Source organism: Lipotes vexillifer, unplaced genomic scaffold, assembly GCF_000442215.2.
Source record: "Lipotes vexillifer unplaced genomic scaffold, Lipotes_vexillifer_v1.1 scaffold1215, whole genome shotgun sequence".
Taxonomy (NCBI): Eukaryota; Metazoa; Chordata; class Mammalia; order Artiodactyla; family Lipotidae; genus Lipotes; species Lipotes vexillifer.
In genome coordinates this window covers 1,024,331-1,030,237 of record NW_006790710.1, presented here as the reverse complement: position 1 = coordinate 1,030,237, position 5,907 = coordinate 1,024,331, and positions in this window count along the sequence as shown.

Sequence of the window (5,907 nt, the reverse complement as noted above, 5' to 3'; positions counted from 1 at the left end):
AAGCACTAACAGCAGGAATTTCTCCTTTTCAATGAATGTAACTAAGCCACCGGCCACCTGTCTGCCTTCCAAACCACAGTCAGCAAGAGGACATGAGAAGCAAGCCCTTCAAGGAACAGGGCAGCAATGGAATCAAGCGTATGAGTTAGTACACCAGACGTGAATCATCCAGGAAGGGGCTCTAACCCAGTGAGGAGAAGCATTTGTCTCTGCGTGAAACACACCTGAAAATGACCCAGAAGGGGTGACAGTAAAGCAGTATCAGAAAAGGTAAACTTCAGGCCACAAACAGTGAATACACACACAAGAGCATTTTTTGATTGACATTAAATGGTGAAGCGATCAAAAGATCCAATTATGCTGAAAGAACAACTAACATGTACGAAGAAGCTGCTAGAGTTGATCCAGAGAACTTGACAAAACCGCAGTCACGTCGGGAAACAGGAGCCCGACCCTCGAATCTGACAGCGCAGCGGACAGAGCATCATCTGGTTACAACGTGAAACATAACACAGTCAACGAGCATAATTTAAATGATCCACATCCACTTCCACGTCCTGGAGAAAATGCAAAAGGCCGTGCAAGTATGCAAGGAACATCCGCAAACACTCAGAAGCATTCTTGACACCCAAAAAACTCTCCAAATTAGAAAACTGTATGGGGCAGCCCCGGCCCCAAGGCAGTCAAACCAGAAGTTAACTAGAAGGTAAGAGGGAGGAAAAAGGGGAAAACAGACAAGGAAAAAAGTTAAATACTTAAACAAATAACTCTTGGGTTAAAGAGGATATTAAAATAGAAACGAGAGATGCCTTAGAAAACAACAAGGACGGCATTGGGGTCCACCTGGTGCCAGGCACTCAGGTGCCTCTCCAGAGGACCCCAGCACGGAAACACCACTGTAAACCCACCCACCCCACGGCCCACCAATGGTTCTACTGATGTTGTTACTTCCAAATATTCCCCCATGAGTTCAAGCGGCCAAAGAGGCAAGATCTGGAACCTTTCATCAGTCATCACTGTGGTCACCAAGGTAACCGGGGTCCCAGATCCCTTGGTGGACCAAAGCCCACCTTTCATGCCATCAGCCGTGGATGGATGGGTCCCAGAGGACCAGACGGCCACCCTCGCTTGACGGAGGGAAGTCCAGTGGGGCTCCTCCATGGCTGGCAGGCAGGAAAACCGGAGGCACCATGACGGTAAGCAGGGAGCTTCCCGTACTGCACTAATTCTTAGTTGAACATGTCATAGCTAATCAGAAAAGCACCATAAAACAGAGTTACTTGAGTACAAGCTCTTTAGGTACAAAGATTTACCTCTAAAACATTTACCACGCAGAGTCATGAAGACACCTTGATCGAATGTCTGGCACAGGGCCTGATGGGCGCAGATCTTGATAAACGACAGCTTTGAAGGAGGCAGGAGAGGACTGGGCCACAGCAGGAGGGCTCACATGTGTGCCAAGTGTGACAGTGCAGTGGGGGGGGGGATTGAGACACCCCCCCTTCCTGCGCAGCTCCCCCCCAGCATTAAGGTCTCTCTCCTGTGCTCAAGCCTTGGCTCTGGCTGGCGGTCGGGAATCGTCCCCGTCAGACGAGCCACCTGGCTGTTACCTGCCCATCCTCATCTCACCTGAGACCTCACGTTCCCTGACCCATCCGCCCCCCGCCCCCAGCCTGGTTCCCATAAGCAACTTGTTGGCCCCAGGATTTCCCTGCCTGGGGGAGACCTGGCCCCCGGTGCGGGGCAGAACAGGTAAAAGTTGATGGCTCAGACCCAAATCCTGGCTTCTGCACTCATGGGTCAGACAAGTCCCTTCCCCTTTGGCACCCTAGCTTCCCTGTGATCCAGACATGCTAAGTGTCCCTCCCATCATAGGATGGAAAGATGAATAGTTTAGAGGTAAAATGCTGAAGACGTTGGCTGGCATACGGCATATGCTACTGGTGTCCTAATTATTACCATTATTATGAGCACAGCATAAAGGTGCTATGCAAGAACGCCAGACAAGGACCCAAAGGAGAGGGGATACGTAAACACAGTCTGTTAGCAAAGTGGGATTACATATTTTTTTACTACTCCTATTATCAAGGGTAATGTCAGCTTCGTTAAGGAGAGCATGTATGCTTTCTCCACAGACAGGCAATGTTTACATTAGTTTGATACGGGCACTATTTGCCATCAATGAAAAGAACTATTTCCGAAGTTTCTGAGTACCCTTGTAATTCAAAGGAAGATAAGAGAGTCAAGGCACAGGCATCCTCAAATGCAGGATGTGAGAAAGAGTCGATATAACATTAAAAACAAGATGCCGCTGTCTAAGACGGGCTCACAGGGGCGAGAAGTGGGAGGCGTGTGGCAGCGCTGATCTGACAGGTGCTCGTGAATGAATACCCTCCAGGGCAATGTCTGGTTTTGTGTCATTTTCAATGCACTTAATCCTCCCACTCCAATAGTCCACGTATCCACAACGGGACAGCTGCATGTACGGCCTGGCATTCATGTTTTGGGTAAATAACCCCCTCAGTTAATAACCAGGCATAAAGACCACATAAAAGTTTACTCCCTGGTATATTCCGATACTTGCTGTGTCCATGGACACAATAACTATCCTCTTGGTTTCAGTTTCATCATCGGTTAAGATGTGAACAATGCCACCTACCCCTCTGCGTTTTGGGAGGATCTCATGTGTAAGTGAGAGGACCTGGTATACTGACTGCCTGTAGGTGTTTTACAAATATTAGCCGTCATTTCTCCTTTTTCTCCCCAAAACATGTTAAATTTACAGTTTACTTTGTTTTGTTAAAGACAACGGAGGGGGCTGCGGTTGGGCGGGAGATGACAGCCCCAGACCTGCCCACCAATTTTCACACCCAAACCACTGTTATTTCTGTTCACTCCCTTCCAGCCCTGTGTGCAAGCTCTACAGAGCTGCCTATCTGCAATTCCCAGCACTAAAACCTGAAGGCAAAGGACAACAGCAAGCAACCTGACATATTCAAAGTCACACATGCTCAAGTTTTCCCCTTATGCCTAATTTACAATCATCTGCTAAGCTGTAACGGCACTTTGTCCTGAATGCCTTACTCACCTGTTACTCTCAGGCTGCCAACACCGGATCCCCAAGGGAATCACTGCTATTCTTTCCATTTTCCTGCTCATCAAAATAACCCCGCTTCTTTCCAGAATAATAATGACCCTCAATTTAGCAAGCAGCCAACTTCTTGACAATTTCACTAATGACAGAAAAAGCAGTGTTTATGACATCATTTTCTAACTTTCAGTTCTGTCCCTTTTAACCTTGATAAAGTCATGGGGTTACCCCGAGCAAGTTGAGTACAGCTGGTTGTCCGACTGGAGCAGAAGTTTTTCTCCAGAAGTAGACACAGGATTAGCCAGGTTAATGTGGGTTAAACACAGAAATCCTCCACAAGGCCAGCAAAGCTCCAACTCTGCAGCGACCAACTCAAGTGGGGTAGAGAAGGGGGATGTCAGGAGGGGAATGACTACCCGGCCTGGTGAGTTTTGCAACCTGACAAGGAAAACCAGGACTCACCCTGCCTGTGCTCCAGAGCCGTGTCCTGGGGGGACAGCCATGCTCAGAGACCGCCAGGGACTCAACTGACCAGGGCAAGGTGCTCTGATCTCTCACTGGGTCCCTCTGATGTTGTTTTATCTGGAAATCTCCACACCTTCATCAGTACCTTTTCCTTTCTGCAATATAAGATGCTGGGACTCTTTTAACGACCTGACAGTTGGCTCAGTTTCTAAGTGTCATTTTGGGTAAGAAGCGAAACTCTTAAAACTGAACAGGTTGGTCATTTAATCAATCGGATGATTCTATGAGACTCTCACAGCAGGTCAGGAGGGAGAGGTGCCCCGTGTGGGTCGCAGAGTGGGGCGCCAGGAGCCCCAGGAGGGGAACCCAAGGCGGCTGCGGGGCAGCAGGGCTGTGAAAGGGAGGCACGGTCATCAGCGCACCTCCCGGGCCCCTTGCAAGTCAGGCTCACACGTGCAATCGTCTTCCTGGTGGCCTGAGATAAAAGTTCAAAGCTGACTGAAGCCTGGAAGGACCTGCCCTTCCAGCCACCTGCCACCTGCCTCTCACATCTCCACCCGGTGCTCCCAGAAAGCCGGCACCCCTATCGGTTCCTGGCACTCACTCAACCACCCGCTGCCCCCAAGTCCCCCCTGTGGGCACCACCCAATTCCTTCCAGTCCCCCTACTTAGTAGGGCTTCTTTGGGGAGCCAGTCCCGAACCCCAGCACACCCGGGGAAACTTGACCTCCTCTCCTGGGGCACTGGTGGCCAATTCCCTGCACAGAGGCTGTCCCTGGTGGTCTCTCCATCCCCCCAATCCCCCATAGCCCATCTGGCACACACTGGATTCACAGTGAGGGAGGGAATGAATGAGTTCAAGTCAAACACGAGCTAACGGGGGGCGGCAGGGGGGGCTAGGGTAACGTCCCAGAGAGTTACAAGAGGGCCCAGCTCTCAAGACCCCCAAAACTCCATGGGGTGGACCTGGCACTCAGAACAAATAGCCAGCACGAAAGGACAGCCCGAAAAGTGCCGCCTCATCTAACACTAGTGAACAATGACTCATGGATACCTCGGAGCCAAGACAGAGGAGGCAGCCAGGCCCCCTGCAAAACCACACGCAGGACACAGGCCAACAAATATTCCGCCCATAACTCAGCTTCCCTCTCCTGCCAGAATGAAGACGTCCTGTGACACCAGACCACAGCTAGAAATCAAAATTACGGCCTTACCATCAGTGGAAGGTATCAAGTACTTTCTCCTCTCACTGAACCCAAAGGTCTCAAAAGTGAAGTCTGTGCCATCACCGTGTGCCAGATCAAACTGCAGCTCATCAAGGGATGCAGCTCCACGAATCACTCAACGCCCACAGTGACAGGACCCTGGGGAGCTTGAAGTGACAGTTCTTGAAGCTGAATGCATGGAAATCAGACTTGTCCGCTTCTGGGAAAGAGCGAGCCCTGAAGACGTCCACCAGAAACGTCTCCTAGGTTTTAGGACACACGGTTTCCCCCATATGTTACTGTTTCTGAAACTGGCATGTATGTGCTCTCCCTAAAATTGAGATGTGCACTTCCAGTCCCTGCCCGCAAAGCTCACAATGCAGAGAACATTAGCACTCTTGATGATCAGAAATCAGTTCCCCCCAAAGGAGTCCCAGCAAGGCTAAGACTGGTCTCAAAGTTCACCGAGTCTTACTCAAAGTACTTAATACCTTCCAATGATGGAACTTTCCTGAATATCACTACCTTTGGACATGCTTTTCTGAGCAGCAACTATATGGTTCACTCAACTGTTAATACAGTTACAAGTTCTTTATACATTTTAAGGATAAAAGAACAAAACTCATTGGAAGAAGAAACTTACATGTATTGAAAGATGTTCACTGCAGTGCTGTTTATAATTTCAAAGTCACTGGAAACTGCCCATGAATGCAGACTTGTTAAAGAGGGTGCATCCCCAAACAAATGTGATGCAAAGTACAGGATGCAAACCCGTACTTATTGATCTGGAGATATGTCAACAATTTTCAATAAAAAGCATAATGTTCATTCAACAATGAATGACTGATTGAAGGATTACTACACATCAGGTATCTAGTGAACTAAAACCGAGTTCCCACTCCACCATCCTGTTTTGTATGGAAGAGTCTAGATTTATATGTGAAAATACCTGAAAGACACAAAAATGCCCAGAGCAGTTACCATGAGTGGCAGAATTCCACTGATGAAACTCTTTTCTCCTTCTGCATTTTCTAAGGTTTCTAAGATGAACATATGATTACTTGAGTAACTGCGGGGGGCGGTGGGGGGGACTTAAGCAGACAGGGTTTTTTTCAGAAAAGAATGAAAAATCACAACAAACTCTTT